The sequence below is a fragment of the Podarcis tiliguerta genome (assembly GCF_965153285.1).
Source record: "Podarcis tiliguerta genome assembly, chromosome: 7".
Classification (NCBI taxonomy): domain Eukaryota; kingdom Metazoa; phylum Chordata; class Lepidosauria; order Squamata; family Lacertidae; genus Podarcis; species Podarcis tiliguerta.
The window spans coordinates 58,350,504-58,368,081 of NC_139540.1; the positions used below are offsets into that span (position 1 = coordinate 58,350,504).

Consider the following 17,578-nt stretch of genomic DNA (forward strand, 5'->3'; position numbering starts at 1 on the left):
ACTTCACACTAGGATGGTGGAACAAGACACTGTATCCAAAATTACTATAAATATGCAGACACATAAGCATGTGGCTTTCATTTTCTGCCTAGAATAGTAAAACTACAATAGGAACTAAAAATATGTATATTCTGTATGTTATTCCTGAAGTTTAAAAACAATTAGAGAAAACAAAAAAACTGTCTCTATAGTCAGACAGTTCCACCATGCAAAATATTTCTGGAATTGTGCTGCAAATTACATGACACAAACACAAAGTATGTATCTTTTCAAACAGATCCTCTCCTTAGCATCTTTCAGGTCATCCTTTTATTTAAAGAATTGAACAGAATTGAAGTTTCCATTAGGAGTGAACAAATTTAAAATGATCACTTGGTTTGAAATCATCTTAAAGACTTTTCAGTGTTTGCCCCACACAAGTAAAGTGAGCATTTATTTCTGCAAAGCTATACTGATAAAACCAACATAGTTCACCACCCCTACCGAAGAAAGTGCGTAAGTTACTGCTCTAACATTGGCATTTAATTTCTAAAAAACCCATTTTTGCCTCAGATGAACTACAGTGCTGGCTGTGTATGTTAAAACACAAAACCAAGTACCCAAAATGATTGGGTTTCACCTCCTTTTCCCCTTTAGGAACTGGAAAGGAAAATGACAGCCCTTACTTAATTGCCCCCGCGATAAAGAAATGCAGATCGTCCCAGCATACCTTGCCAAAAGAGAGCAGGATCCGCTCCCAAACGTTTGACTTCAATAGCTTCACTCACACTTCAGTGCCTCCAAGACATGTCACCGCCAGCAAAAGCTCAGAGTCTGAAGAAACGCGTTTCATTTCTCGCCGCTTCCTTCCTTCTCCCAGCATCTGAAAGCTTCACACGTTATAGGTCTGGAGCAGGGCTCATTTTCCAACCTTCTCGTCGCTCCGAAGAATAATCTCCTCCCAGCTATTAAGAGCATGTTGCCATTATTTCTTAAAATGCACGTCGCGCACATATGCAGTAGCTGTAAGAAAGCTACACTTATTTATACAGGAAGCTCAAGCCACAGCAACACTTCCTACTTCCAAGTCTCATTTCAAATGCAGGTGATTGTTTTTAACCCTCCAGGAACCCAGATGCTACATGGCACAACTTCCTTTGCTGTTAAAATGAACAACTTCTTGCTGAACTCGGAGTGGATAAACGCAGGAGAGTGATCGCCCCAACCTCCCAGTTCTAGGTGTGGCTAAATATTCAAATACAGATAGATGCACCCAATATTGTTCATATGGCAGACAGCCACGTATAGCCAGCTTAGGATTGTTACCTTTCATTTCCAGCAGGCTCCTGTACCTTTAACAGCTGCAGGATAGGCAGAAAAACAACAGCGGTGCCTTAAAGGTCTGCACCTGTTTAATTTCTGCTTGTGACAGATCTGTTTAAAGGTACAGGAACCCAATCAGGGGGGAAAGGTGGCAACCCCATCCAGAGACAGGGGGGAAATGATTGGTCGCACACTTCAGATATATGATATGGTAGTAATATTTTTTTAATACTTCTGTTTTAAGAATTGCATCAAAATCTGGGAATAGTAGGGGGGGGGGACCACTTTGGATAATGGCAAAAATTAGAGTACACTCCTAAAAATATGGCACTGGAGGGCAAATCTGGCTGTAACTGGAAAAGGGGTGGTGATATGTTATATGTATACACACACACACACACACACACACACACATTCTTCTTTGGCAATCACTCGTAGCTGAGTAAGATTAGCACGTTTCTCCCTTACGTCCTGAGTTCAAGTGTCTTCAAAGTCCATTACACCTTTGGTAAAGGCTTTTCTCCAATTGGAGCTCTCGCAGGCCAGTGTTTCCCAATTGTTGGTGTTTATACTACTATATCACATAAATGTTTTTTTTAAAAAACCCAGGGTGGGGAAATCTTTGCTTAGCATGAGGGAGCATTCCCTCATGGGCAACTCTGTGGGAACGAGATAACAGTAGTTGGTGCAGCCAGAGGCAAAATGTAACCTACATTTGGGTGACCAAACTACTATACAAAAGTAAGGATCAAATCAATTTTTTGTCTAGAATGTACAGCAAATTTCTCATCATCTTGTGCCAGATTGACGATAATTGCAAGTGGCAGAATAGCACGAGGCCAGACTGAAGGAGCTTTTTTGTGTCACCTATGAAACTGTCTCAGAGGCTTGTCCTTTGCAACCACCGCAAGCTGCATACTCTAGTAAAAGGAGTCCAGGAGCCAGAAAGGGAAAGAGATTACAAGTTGTTCATGAAGGGGAATTCCTGAGGAATGTAGGTTGGGTTGTTAGGAGAAGGTTAAGGAGAAGGAAGAAAGAAGAGAGAGTCTAAGGACTGACAAGGAAATGAATTCATGCTGAATATATGTGCTGCATGAGGCCACTGGCATGGGGAGACAAGAGAGTGATTTTTTTTTTGATTTTTTTTGGTAAGGAATGAAGAAGATTAAGAAGTGGCGTTTTGTGTTACAACTCAGGGGTTCTATATGCAGTTTTTTTATATCCTTGCTTTGCTATCCGATACCTCCTGAAATATAAGATTCATTTCAGCTTGCTACCAGAAAAATCAAAATCAGTCTACTTTCATGCACGTATCAGTCTTGAACTGCAGACTTGAAGTTTTAATTATCCCCTTGAGCTAAACCATAATTAAGCTATCTTATGTAAGGTGTTCAGCTGTGAATATAGCCTATCAAACAGAATTTAATAAAACTCTTTTAAGAAGCTTCAGTGATAACATGGGCTCTTCAATATGGGAAGGAATGCAACAGACCATGTCACCACAGGTATCTCTCATTCTCCCATACCAGAAACAAATACTGTACAGAAGTTACTGGTGGGTTTTTCCTCCTCTAAACATTTACCTAATCTGATATAGATACCGTAAATAAAATAATATAAGTAAAAATAGTTAAGATGAATGAAATGAACAATCCAATGTCGCTGAAGTCCACACAATGAAGAAAATGAAAGAACTACTGAATGTAGATAGCTCTGTTAGCTCTGAACTAGCTCTGCATAGCCCTTAAACAAATATATATTATGTGTCAAATGCCATCACTGACCACATGTGTTAAAACTGAGATCTGATAGGTGGGGAGGCATTGAACAATCTGTAAATAGATGTCCCAAAAGGTTCAATGACTGAGCTTCTGGACTTCAAAGAGATTGATTCAGGCACCATCTCAACCACATCAAGTAGCCTGACTAATTCATTTCACAAAATAGTTGTACAAATACTTGTTGTTGTTGTTTAGTCGTTTAGTCGTGTCCGACTCTTCGTGACCCCATGGACCAGAGCACGCCAGGCACTCCTGTCTTCCACTGCCTCCCACAGTTTGGTCAAACTCATGCAGGTAGCTTCGAGAACACTGTCCAACCATCTTGTCCTCTGTCGTCCCCTTCTCCTTGTGCCCTCCATCTTTCCCAACATCAGGGTCTTTTCCAGGGAGTCTTCTCTTCTCATGAGGTGGCCAAAGTATTGGAGCCTTAGCTTCAGGATCTGTCCTTCCAGTGAGCACTCAGGGCTGGTTTCCTTAAGAATGGATGCATTTGATCTTCTTGCAGTCCATGGGACTCTCAAGAGTCTCCTCCAGCACCATAATTCAAAAGCATCAATTCTTCGGCGATCAGCCTTCTTTATGGTCCAGCTCTCACTTCCATACATCACTACTGGGAAAACCATAGCTTTAACTATACGGACCTTTGTTGGCAAGGTGATGTCTCTGCTTTTTAAGATGCTGTACAAATACTTAAGAACCTTTAATCACTTTGTAAAAGTAAAGTGATTAACACTGATTTAAGAATAGTCCATCCCTTGCAACCATTCACCCAGGTCATTCTGGGGGTGCTTGCCACAAGATAGGTTAAAAAAAAGAGAGCACAAAGTTGGTCTTGGGAGCAGCCTCATCCAATTTGGTTTTAGATGAATACATATATAATCCAACCAGCTAACTGTGTAATCCTATAAAGGTCAGTTCAAAAGTAAACTCCAATGTGATGTTCTACCAAACAGGGAGGTGTGTATAATATTGGGTTGCAGCCTAAGAAAAGATTAAAGAGAAGCCTTCTATTCATGATTGTGTAATCAGGTCACATAGTTCTAAAGTGTAGCTCTTACCAGACATATACTAGCTACAAATTGCTTAAAACTTAAATATAGCATTTATTCCATCACTATATGCAAGCGTATGTCTTTCAGATGTATTTCGGACTGGAATAGCTAATGGTTTGGGAACATTTCAAGCCATGAATTAGAGCTGACCAAGAAAGGAAGGGTGTTAACATCCATCTTCAAAGAGATGGAATGATTTCATACATCAAAAGCAGGTCAAACTGTATGCCTATTATCAAGAGGTATTTCGCCAATTAAATATGTGCCGTACAAATTATTAATTAATTAAAAGGTACACAAATTTTGCATATGTCTTCCCAAACCCCAATACAGGTGCCTCTTAGAGATCCTGAAATGCAGGGTAACTTGCAATTTATTGAACAAAAACCACCCTCATTGCATTATGTCTTTAGGTCTCTTCAAGTCTCACCATTAAGAGTCAAGCAAGCACACAAGGGGAGAAGGACAACACACTAGCTCTGTCCTCCCACCTGGCTGCCATTTCCCTTCTCCAATCCACCTGCTTCAGCCGGACGCCCTCCAGATATCTAGAACTATGGTTTCTATCAGCCCTGGCCTTAGTTCAAAGCATCTGGAGTCACCAGGCTGGCAAAGGCAGCTCCAAGTGGAGAGCAAACCTCTGCAGCAGGCTGTCTTCTCTATTCATTCCAAAACATATATAGGTGATATTACCCTCCACAAGATGGAGGGCAACAAAAACAGCAATGGGCAGGAGCTAGTTCGCTCATCTCTGCTTCTCCTGCTCGTCCTCCTCATGTGTTTATTTAATTATTTCTGAAGAAGGCTTCTGTGACATTTCAAGACGACCTCCAAATCAAACACCCAGTTTCATACCCGTATTGAAAATATTGTTATTCTACACTTAACACAAGTCACATGGATATTTTTACATTGTACATAGCATGCACCACTAAAGAGATTTTGAAAACGTTAAGTTGTTTAGAAATGGCTTTGAATACATAATATATAAATACATAAATAAACATAAATAAACCCATGAAGAGGGATGTGTGATTCTTCTTTCCCCTCCCTCATGTGTTGACTGGAAACAGAGAACCCACCTGTGCATCACTGTATGTTTTCTCTCAGTGTGTGTGTGTGTGTTTTCAGTATTTTGCAAACAGAAAAAGGAGTGGTAGATTCACAGATTATGTGCAGGAAGTCAACTTTCCACATGGTCACTGTAAGTTCTCAAAAGGACTTAAAACCTTTTCCAAGACACCATTGTAACTCATTCCAAAGCATTTCAGTTTCAGAAAGCACAATATGGAAGCATTTAGCATTTTGTTTTGTTTCAGATTTAGGGCAGCTAGTTATCTCTGTAAGGGTTGTACAAACAGCAGTACAATTAGGCAACAGTTCTAATTGTTCTTGGGAATAAGGGCAAATGAATACAGCAAAGCACACAGACGCAGAATCAATACCAGGGTTGGGCAGTTTAAATCGTAACAGGTTATTAGATTATTAGACATGTTCAGAAATTTGAATAGTCCTCAGATTACAGTGGTACCTCTGGTTATGTACGGTACTTAATTCGTTCCGGAGGTCTGTTCTTAAACTGAAACTGTTCTTAACCTGAAGCACCACTTTAGCTAATGGGGTCTCCTGCTGCTGCGCTGCCGCCACACGATTTCTGTTCTCATCCTGAACCAAAGTTCTTAACCTGAGGTAATATTTCTAGGTTAGCAGAGTCTGTAACCTGAAGCGTATGTAACCTGAAGCATATGTAACCCGAGGTACCACTGTATATGCCTATAACTTTCTGGCTTTGGCTGTGTGCCAAAAGCGATGCTATCTTTTTACAATTAATTACATGCCTTAATGACCTACCTAACGTTGCAACAATTCTAGGCAGTCAAGTTACATTGCACACATTGCACTGAAAACTGGAAGATCAGGAAGACAGAGTTGGGCAAACAGATCATTTTCACTGTAATAAAGAACAAACACACAGTCCTGTAATCAGGGGAGAGGAAATACTCTCAGATCACAGATGTCAGCTTCTTGGGACCAATGCCTTCAGATGTTTTTTGCTGCCCCTTTATTACAGCACTCAAATTAAGTGAATTAAGCACGTGTCCCTTCACTTCAATGCTAGGGTGTAAAAATAGGTTCACATTAAAATGCAGTAGAGTTCCCACTTGTTGCTTGCTCCATACTTCAGATTTAAATAGTACACATCTAAAAGGTAAAGGGACCCCTGACCATTAGGTCCAGTCATGACCGACTCTGGGGTTGCTGCGCTCATCTTGCTTTACTGGCCAAGGGAGCCGGTGTACAGCTTCTGGGTCATGTGGCCAGCATGACTAAGCCGCTTCTGGCGAACCAGAGCAGTGCACGGAAACGCCGTTTACCTTCCCACCAGAGTGGTACCTATTTATCTACTTGCACTTTGACGTGCTTTCGAACTGCTAGGTTGACAGGAGTAGGGAGCGAGCAACGGGAGCTCACCCTGTCACAGGGATTCAAACCTCCAACCTTCTGATCTGCAAGTCCTAGGCTCTGTGGTTTAACCCACAGCGCCACCCGCGTCCTACATACACATCTACACCTCTATAAATGACATTACAATATAACTTTATGCATATTGCTGACCATATTTCAGTATGAGCATTGATTTGATCCCAACTTTTAAATATTACTTCAGAATGTATCTCAAACTGTGTCAATTATTATATCTTGGCACAAACAGAACTAATATAAATGTAAGCCTGGACAACTCCTGCAAATTGTCACATACTGAAAAGAATTTTAGACAGACTAGGGACCCCTGATAATGTAACAGGACACAATAATCTTACACTATTAAGATAGCCTATCCATCTGGTGCTAGCCAGATGTTTTGGATTCCAACTCCCACCAGCCACCCTGGCCAATGACAAGGGATGATGGGGATTATATTTCAGTAGTACATCCAACTAGCAAAATATTCATCAGTAGGATGGACTGGGTAGGTATATTGAGGGGGTGTTCCTGTATGTTACAGAGCCTCCTGAGAAAGGTAGTTCAAAGGCGACCTACATCAGCCCCTTCATACACCCTTCCAGAACCTGGTGCCATTCATGAAAACAATAATGTAAGCTATTTTGGAAGAGCCGAAATGTACTTTCTTTTGCAGTGCATTTCAGCTTCAGTACAAGTGAGTCATGGTGCTCTGACACTCAGCAGTTCTATTTTTCAGCATTTGACAGCATAAATGTACAACCCCCCTCCACACACACAAAATAGCTACCAGGAAACAGCAAAATCTTGCCAATCTTTATTTCTGATAGCTCATTTTCAAAAAATCTCATTACACTTATTTGTGGTACCTGACAATGAAAGCAAAACAACTCAATGTCAGAGATAGTAGATGGACTTCAGCTCAACTACAGGACTGTATTTGAGTGCAGTCCTTCATTCTTCTTCTTCTTTTTTGGAATCTCAGCTATTCACTTAATGGAGAATATAAAGGGCTGCTCTGGGAGGTATGGGCTGGATCTGACCCTGGTGAGCTCAGAAGCTAGGGAGAGAGGCAGGTTTTGCCCCATCTTAAATGTATTCCAGATTGCAATCTGCTTGATTTGTCCTGTTGAATTTTCTGGAAGTCATTGGAAAATTGGCATGGAAGCTCTTCTAAGGGTCAAGATGATGGCTTACTAACTGTGAAGCTTCCTTGCTATCTGGCTAGTTTACTAGTAGCTCCTTTGCCAGATGCCTTATGAGTTAAGTCATCGGTCCAGTTCAGAAGATCTTCAAAGGTTCAGGCAAGTCTTTTCCCACCCGGCCCAAAAAAGCCAAGGACTGGACATGCGACCTTCTGCAAGAAAAGCATGTGCTATGCTACTGAGCTACAGCCCCTGCCCATCTGTTTGGGTGGGAATGATACAGAGGCTCATTGCCCACTAAACATCTCCATAAGAACATAAGAAGAGCCTGCTGGATCTGGCCAGTGATCCTGCATCCTGTTTGCATAGTGGTCAATCAGATGCCTGTGGGAAACGAGCAAGCAGGACCCAAGCACAAGAGCACTCTCCCTTCCTGCAGTTTCTATTTAGAAGCATTACTGCCTCTGACTATGGAGGCAGTGCATAGCCATCATGGCTAGTAGCCACTGGTAGCCCCATCGTCCATGTTTTTGTCTATTCCTCTTTTAAAGCCATCCAAGATGGTAGCCACCACTGCCTCCTGTGGAAGCAAGTTCCATACACTGTGTACATCCAATGTATGTATGTCCCTGATTCAGGACGGACTATGGTCCCAGGAATAAACATTTCTCCATTTTGGTTTTTTGACTTAAGACCTTTCACATATACCCCCTTAACACTCTTTTCACCATTTGGGTGCAAAGCAGCACATTTTGACCACATGCTCTACACTGGGCATAACAGAAGCGTTTGCTACATACACTGCATACTCACACAACACATATTTGCTTCCTGGGTGGAAAATCTAGTTTCCGGTCTGCACGGATATGCAGTACAAAATATAGGTGTGTATCAGTGCCTAGCTCCGCTAATGATTAGTGGCAAACTTGCTTCTCCGCAGTTCAGAGCAAAGGATGAAGCCTAATAAGAATAATCCCTTTGGAATGTTGTACCTCACACCCAATACCAAAATGCTACATTCCTGAGATTAAGATAGCAGATTCAAAACAAGCAGGGCGGGTGGATCACAGATACAGTACTTTCACTTGTACTGAAATACAGACCTTTTCCTTTTCCTTTGGCTGCCACAGCTTAATTTTTGTTCAGGTTCCACTGTATCTCTGTAGATACAGTGTTTTACAAAGGACAGTGTACAGTCTTCTTAAGTTGCATGCTTACTTTTGGCATCTGCTTACTATCCTGCACTAAACACAAGTAGTATTTTGATCTGCAAAGCAGTGGTTAAGACCTCTGCTTAAGGCAGAGCTTTCCAAACTGTTCATGTTGGTGACACACTTTTTAGACATGCATCATTTTGCGACACAGTAATTCAGTTTTGCATCATTTCGCAACACAGTACAGTGGTACCTCGGGTTAAGTACTTAATTCGTTCCGGAGGTCCGTTCTTAACCTGAAACTGTTCTTAACCTGAAGCATCACTTTAGCTAATGGGGCCTCCTGCTGCCGCTGCGCCACCAGAGCCCGATTTCTGTTCTTATCCTGAAGCAAAGTTCTTAACCTGAAGCACTATTTCTGGGTTAGCAGAGTGTGTAGCCTGAAGCGTATGTAACCTGAAGCATATGTAACCCGCACGACACACCTGCACACAGCAACCAACACACTAACTTGTCACGACACACAGTTTGGAAAGCTCTGGCTTAAGGCATCCACAGATAAAATAACCTCGCTGCAACATATCCAGCATAAGCAGAGTGCATTGTATTGCTTCAGGCAGAGATGACCCCAAACACTTTGGTGCTAGAGGCAGACAATCCACATGGTTCCTCCCCAAAAGTAATACAATCCTGCAGCTAGAGTGCCTGCAGAGAGTCAAGATTCAGAGCGTTTCCACTTACCTATGCCATACTGTCCTACTTTTTCCGATCGAAAACCAGGACATGCATCTTCAGGGAAGTGCTCCCAGGCAAGTCACATGACTCACAGCACTCTCTCGTGCACCCCCCCCAAGCATTTCTTTTACAGGGCGCAATCTTCTGCAGTGTCAAAAAAACACATGTTTTGGGGAGCTGCATGAGATTGCAGTCCAGAAAAAACACAAAAAATGAGAGCATGGCATGAGAACATGTGATATTGTGGCACCCAAAATGGCTGCCATGATCTCAAGCAAAAAAACCAGGATGTTCCATTTTTTCCGGGTCTCTTGGCAGGTGTGCCATGCCCACTGGAGTCCTGGTCAGGCAAGCCAAGCATGAGTAGGCCAGACCAGGCCCTCCTGCACCATATACACTGGTCTGAAGCAGGGGAGGGTTTCAGAAGCCACAGCCCCATTGTCTCAACTGTACACTGGGCAGTGTGGGAGGGGCGCACTGAGAAAATTTCTAACTTCTTCAACACATACTGCTGTGTTATGTGCTTGTATTTGGTCACAAAAAAAGAGATAGATAACTTGATTTGGTTGGGGGTGTTGTTTTTCTTCAGATATAAGCCAATTCCTTTAAATGTCATTTATGCAATCACCACCACCCCTTGCATTTCAAAGTCCAGGAAGGAATCGCAACCCACAATGCCAAAATCTTACTTGTGAGTAATTTCTTGGCAGTCAGTACTAGTTACATGTCAGCGTTTTCCATCTGAAAGCTTCTGTTAAGACACAGGGGCGCTTCAAAACATAACATTTTTCCCACATAGAAAAAGAACTTCTAGTAGGAAGATGTATGAAATGTATATATAGCCCCGATCATTTTTCACTGTATGAACACACTGAGTGGGTATGTGCAGATGCTTTGAGAAGATGAATGCATGACCCCACTATGCTGTCATGTGCAGATCTACCAAGAGGCATGTGGACATGACTGGTGCTATAATGTGGATTATAAATCAGTACCTGTGCAAGCAGTGTTGGAAGCAAGTACTGAAAGAACTACAGGATCAGCAATCACACTAAAGAGGTAAAGGTAAAGGACCCCTGGACCAGTCAAAGGCAACTATGGGGTTGCGGCGCTCATCTCACTTTCAGGCTGAGGAAGCCAGCGTTTGTCCACAGACAGCTTTCCGGGTCATGTGGCTAGCATGACTAAACTGCTTCTGGCACAACGGAACACCGTGACAGAAACCAGAGCGCACGGAAACGCCATTTACCTTTCCGCCGCAGCGGTATCTATTTATCTACTTGCACTGGCGTGCTTTTGAACTGCTAGGTTGGCAGTAGCTGGGGCAGAGCAACAGGAGCTCACCCCATTGCACAGATTCAAACCACCGACCTTCTGATTGGCAAGCCCAAGAGGCTCAGTGGTTTAGACCGCAGCGCCACCTGCCTCCCAATCACACTAACATTTTCTCTAAGTAGTTTAAGATGGCACACATTAATCTCCTCAATAACCCTGTGAAATAGGTGAGGATGAAAGGTAGTGACTCGCCCATATTATGTAAATAACAACAACAACACAAGGATTTGAGTCTCTTCACGTCTGTGGCCATGGTGGGTTGTGGATTTTCTCATAAAACATAGCAAAGGTGTCTTCCTTTTATAATTCAGTATACAAATTAAATATATTTAAGCATTTCTCCTGTTATGCTTAATCTATTCCAGTCATAAACATAAGGTGGACTCGTAGAGTTTTATCATTCTAGTTCTATAATCCTAGGAAAGTTCCTTGTAATTTGCAAAACTAGATTTGTTTTAATAAACAGACAACTAATTGTTGCTGGGCCGGGGGGAGGGGTTTGGGGAACTACTCAAACAGGTTTAACAAAGAAGCCTGGCAAACAAGAACAAGATCAAACACATTATTGCCTGCTAAAAGGATGCCTGAAAAACTTTTTGAGATGTGACTGTTGCATTTGAGGGAACTTTGTAGCTGCTGTGAACTGGTTTAAGCAAATTGCATTGTGTTTTGCCTGGTGTCCATTAATGCTGCAAAGGTGTTATTCCAAATAAATGGAAAATACTACTGCTCAGTTATTTTAAGAAAAGTTATGTTATGAGAGAGCCAGGAAGACTTGAGTTCAAATCGTCACTCTGCCATGAAGCTCACTGAGCATAGACCAGACATTGCTGTCTCTCAGCCTCACCTACCTTACAGGGTTGCACTGGAAATAAAAATAAAGGGGAGGCAGTGTAAAAGCTGTCCTGAGCTCCTGGAAGGAGGAATATAAATGTAGTCAAACAGATAAAAGAAAAATGTTCGGGGGGGGGTGATGAATGGAAACTGTGGTTCCCATTATTAAGAGCCAGCAAGGGCCTCTGCTTTCCTTACCAGTTTTTATATTATTTTATTTATTTATATTTTCTCTTTGTAAACCACTTTGAAGTGTTTGACAAAAGTGTATTAACTTTATGCAATAAAATAAATATTTATAATATTGGCTTTCAGGACAAGGTCCAGCCTTTTCTTTTTTAAGATGGCTGAGGGAAGGCATGGTAATCTTATAAAATTGTGATTGGTGCAATGAAATTTTCATACAGTCATAATACTAGAACTTAAAATCAATCAAGTGCAATTTACTATAAAAAAAGGATTCTGAACAGAAAAGCAAATGTATTTCTTTGCACAATGCATAATTAAGTCACAGAACACATTAGAGAAAATGCAGACCCTTTTGCTTTAGGAGGCTTTTGCTCTAGGCTTAGTTTGGTCAGAATTGAGTATACGCTTCCAGAGCTAATGCTTAAATACATTACTTCTAGTAAATGAGCAACCATAGCCACTAGAGGGCCATGAAAATTTGTGTCCCTGGCTTTTTAGACTCGTCTACCCATGTGCTATCTGAAACCAAAGGGGCTCATTGGTTGCCAGATGTGAATTTTTTTTCAGCTCTCCTACCCCACTAATATGACAACACATACTGTACTTCCTGCAACCAGATGACTTTGGAGAGGAGAATAGCATCCAAGTATGAATCATCTCTACTACAGTGGTACCTTGGGTTACATATGCTTCAGGTTACATACGCTTCAGGATACAGACTCCGCTAACCCAGAAATAGTACCTCGGGTTAAGAACTTTGCTTCAGGATGAGAACAGAAATCGTGCTCCGGCCGCGCAGCAGCAGCAGGAGACCCCATTAGCTAAAGTGGAGCTTCAGGTTAAGAACAGTTTCAGGTTAAGAACAGACCTCCAGAACGAATTAAGTACTTAACCCAAGGTACCACTGTATAGGCAAAGTCACGGACCTGTAACCGAATTGTTTAGTCCTCACACAAACATACATTATTCTAAATACCTTTTGAGGATTTTATGCTGATCTTGTGAAACTCCATGCAACTCCTTTAACCTTTGCACTCTTGCTGGTAGGTATAATAGTAGGTTTCTTTTTCTCTCCCCGCCCCCCCCAACAAATTCTTCAAGTATTACTGGCAATCTGCCAGGAGGATTCTCTTTGAACACATCTGTTGCACTGCTGAGATTTACATGCTCCAGGTGCTGCACTTTGATTGGCACCTGTGTTACAAAGCAATTCCTAACCATCACTACTCAAAACATAAGTTCTACTGAGTTTGATGGGGCTTACTCTCAGGTAAACAAGATTAGGGCTGCATCCTTAAATCACAGCACTCTATCCATGAATGTGGCTGAGGACAGTAGAAGCAAATCAAACAAAGCCAGAAGAAAGAACCATGACATGCCCTCAGGATTAGAACCCCAGGTAAAAAAGAAATGTGTTATGGTCTCTGTATCTGCTTTCTATTTTTCTCGTGTTTCTGATTATGAGATTATAAGATTAGTGAGCAAATTGGACTTATACACATCCTTCCTGCAGGTTTGGGCATGAGTGGAAGGAGAGCAAGCTTCTCTCTGTGTATGAAAGTAATGGGGCTGGAGCAGGAGCAGTTCATTTCTGTTTACCCTCCTGTGGGACCCGCAGAGAGGTGAGGACGTCTCTTTCTCTCTCTTTATAGGGAGACAGCTCATTAACTAATGCATGATAAATAATTTGTGCACAGCAGGTTCATTAATTTAACATGGAACCATCAGCAGAATGTAATTACAGGGTCCCAAGGTCCTAGCGATGCGCTTGCAATTGCAGCCACCCATCCATTAGGCAAGGTAGGCCTCTGTCTATAGCAGAAACTCCACACGAAAGAGAAAACCATCCCAACGACTTGTTTTGAGAGCTAGCGACAGGTTTCAGGGTTAGCCAGGATGAGTCCCACTCCCATGCCATGCAAGGTAAAGTCATCTCTGGCCTGTCAATGCCCCCTGGTACGAACACAAGCAGAAACGAATTTAACACCAATCAAGCCATGAACATATGGGTGGGGTAGGGCGAGGTGTGAAATGCACTGGAAAAACCTCACTCTACTCAAAGGTGGTAGGTAATATGAACACACCCTGTGATACAAAGGAAACTTGGAACCCACAGCAAGCAGGAGATGGCATAGAAGTCCTGGATTAGCTCGATTGAACTAGAATATCTAACAGCAGGTTTCTGTTCTCCCTAAATGTATTTGCTTCTAGCAATGGTTCTCAAAGGGTGTGGCATACAACACTGGTGTATCAGGAGAGGGTGGCAAGTGTGCGGGAAGATTCAAGGACAATAAAGAAACATTTAAACATTTAAGTGTAGCATAGCATAGCATTTTTCTTTTCTTTTATTTGCAGAATATGGATAGATACCTTTTCAAAATGAGAGCAAGAGCTGCAAGGACGCACCGCTCATTGACTTTGTATGCATACTTAAGAGGCTTGTTTATAATTATATTTAGGTAATGATACATGTTCTTATGCAGCTGCATTGTTTTACACTTTCTGGATGTCACATGACCATATAATAAAGTAGTTGTGTTCTGTGTTATAAATCAAGCACTGCTGGGAGTTTCTTATTTTTGTTTTACAATGTATTTCTTCTCAGCAAAAAAAACTGGTGTTGCATGAGCACATTTTTATACTGAAAGTGTGGATCAGAGAAACAATTTGAGAACCACTGGGTTAATGAATAACTCTCTGGGTTAGAGAGGAAATGTTTGCTATATTTCAATACAAGCAGTGAATTGTATCTTCACTGAATTCTTTACTAAATTGGTATGGGGTTTGTTTGTTTGTTTGTTTGTTTTGCAAAAGGATTCATTACAATTCTATAATTGCTTACTGTGCCATAAGTCCCATTGAGTTCAGTCGGCCTTGGTTCTACTGTGCATAGGATTACAGTGTTTTAAGTAGTTGCAGTGCTTTTTTCTGGGGGGACGCATATCACTAAACATTTTGTGAATCTAAGTTTGGCCTCATTGAGGGGCAGTATTTCAATATGAGTAGGAAAATGAGAGTGCCCCTAAACATTTTGTTTTAGAAAAAAAGCACTGAGTAGTTGTAAACAAGCTCAAGCATTAAGATGTCACTGTTGCTGTATTATAATACAAATAATCCCTCTAGTGTTCAGAGTCTATTAGTTCATAGCACAGACTTAACCAATATATTCTATAAGACCAACAAAGCAGGTATAACTAAACCTAAATCATGGAATCTACTAAATCTAAATCTACTCAGAACAGTTTGCCTATATCCAAGTAACAATAAATTAACAGATTGTTTTTGTTTTGGGGAATGGAAATGTGTTTTAGGGATGATCCATGAGATTAAAAAATCCATTGCCATAGGCTTTTGTAGTTGTGTATATATTTGCCCACAACCATGGCAGTTATCTATGGTACCGTATATTGCCAACTGCCAGGTGTGTGTGTAGTCATTCAAACATACCTGACAGGATTTATGAAAAGTATTCTAACTGCCATCCAAACTGTTTGCACCAATAAAGGGCAAGGATGTTCCATGGACAAATGGTAGCAAGTGCATTGTCCTGCTGAATTATGGGATTCCCTTCCCTTTCTGCATATTGATTCTATGTGGAGCCAAACAGCCCAGAAGAGCAGTGGGGGAAACTCCATTCACTAGAAGGGGATGCAAAAGTACCAAAGTCTGCCAATTAGAAGAGGAATTGAGACATACATGATCAGTTGACTGCTTTCCGTATTGTACTGCACTGCCATTTGCATTCTTAAAACTGCTTTACAAGACCAAAATCTCTTTTTAATACACTGACAATGGTATTCGCTTGTTTGGGTTATCAGTGCAGGGACTGGGAAAAGGTGCTAAGCAAGCAAAATTAGCCATTATACAATCATAAATATATTCACAACAGCAATGGGCCACCCAACAATCTTAAATTTTGTTTATTATGCTATTCTAGATACAGATTTAACCTTCTTTGCTTAATGTTTACTTTTCCATTCCTTGAAATGAGAACTGCAGTAAGTGGTCTGAAAGCTTGCTACTTTCACAGTTGCATCTTTGTGTAACACTGTACCCTTTTGAAAATATGCCAGGCTGTTTCTGTAGAACTTGCTATTTAAATGTACATTTTCCTTCGCCTTCTGAAGTCGCTGGGTGAAATAGAGTTATTTCCTAGATTAGCAAAATCAGAGATTATATAAAGCTGTTCATTTCTAAACGGACACTAAAATATTTCTGTTTTGAAGACCCAAGTATTATATTGCTTCTGTATTTCTTATGTAAAGCTGTATTTCTTCTGTTTGCGGAATTCGCTTTATTGCAGTATATTTTGGAATAAATGAATAAAATAAACATAAAATTGTTGAAAACCAGAGTAAGAGCATCGTTTTAGTATCCAGTATGATTAATGTGTTGCAGAAAGTGGAAGCAAGGGCTTTTAGAGTAAGACCAAATCAATTTGGCTTTTATTCACATTATGATTCTTTAAGATACACAAGTAATGTACATCTAGATTTTGCTTTTCTGGCAAATATCTAAAAGGAGAATCCGCAAACATCCTCTGCCATGGAATGATGGGCAAGGTCCAGATTCAGAAACACATGACTTCTGTTTCCTGGATCATATCTTCCAGAGTGGAACTCCCAGGGAACAGAACATTTGGTGATATAATAGGGACTGGGACTTCCAGAGTCCAACTTTCTGTGGTGTCATCAATCAAACTCAAAGGAGCAATCGTGAAGGTATTTGGCAGGAGGTATACTACCTATATATATTACTTGTGGGGTTACACTGTAAATCCTTTTGCAAATATGCTAGACCTTTGCTTGCAGACCCTGGACTCAGCTACTTTAGTCAAAAAAACAGCGACTTGAATACATTATAAACATGGAACACCAGATGGTGCCAGAGAGCACAAAACGTTTCTAGAGTGTTTTTGCATAGGGTTTTTTTCTTTTCTTATAATGATTTAATTTCTGACTTATTTAAAGCATTTTTTCCCTGTATGTAGACCGCTGCGCCCCGCCCCCGACTCAGGTCATGCATGCCCCAGCAATCTCTCAACACTAAATTTCTCTTCAAGTCTTGGAGTAATGTGTTGAGTTAACCTGTGAGAGGGGCTAGCACACTTCATGCCACCCACATGCCATTGTCTTTGCATTCGACCTCTAACTCACAGATCTTGTGAAGCTGGGGGCTTTCTCTACCTGCTACCCATTCATTTTAAACCCTGAAAACCCCAAAATCTCAAATGAGCACATGAGGCTCCCCACTCCCTCCACAAGTTTGAAAGTAGCAGAAAGACAACAGGGGATGATGTTAGTGCACTCAACTCCCATCCACCCCTCCTGGCATGTTAGCACACTATCGTGTCACCAGAAAAGGACTAGCAAGTGTGATGGAAGTTTAACTCAGGCTATAAATTTACTATACACAATTAAGCGCCAGTTACATTAATGGGGCTGACTTCTGAGTGAACATGTATAGGATTACGCTGTAATACAGATGTACTTTTTGTGGACCTTCAAATGAGGATTAAAAGTTGCAATAATAATAACACAAGGCCCTTTTTGCTGAAGGAAAATTCCAAGCCCTTTTGGCATATGATC

The 17,578-nt window shown here is 41.2% G+C and overlaps 1 protein-coding gene and 1 long non-coding RNA gene across 5 annotated transcripts in view; both read right to left on the reverse strand.

Moving 5' to 3' along the window:
* The window catches only part of LOC310681724, a 122,865-nt gene that overhangs the window by 46,806 nt on the left and 58,481 nt on the right, over positions 1 to 17,578 (reverse strand). The gene's annotated exons all lie outside the window — the stretch shown is intronic.
* RNF144B (ring finger protein 144B) overlaps positions 1 to 17,578 on the reverse strand; it is a 71,726-nt gene that overhangs the window by 46,806 nt on the left and 7,342 nt on the right. Inside the window, exon 1 of one of the 4 annotated variants that reach the window (XM_083449613.1) lies at positions 710 to 1,217. The exons of 2 other annotated variants lie outside the window; for them this stretch is intronic. The gene's annotated coding sequence lies outside the window, so the exon portion shown is untranslated. Of the gene's footprint in view, positions 1 to 709; positions 1,218 to 17,578 lie in introns of those variants that run through there. One more of the 4 variants, XM_083449612.1, reaches the window with a different exon arrangement.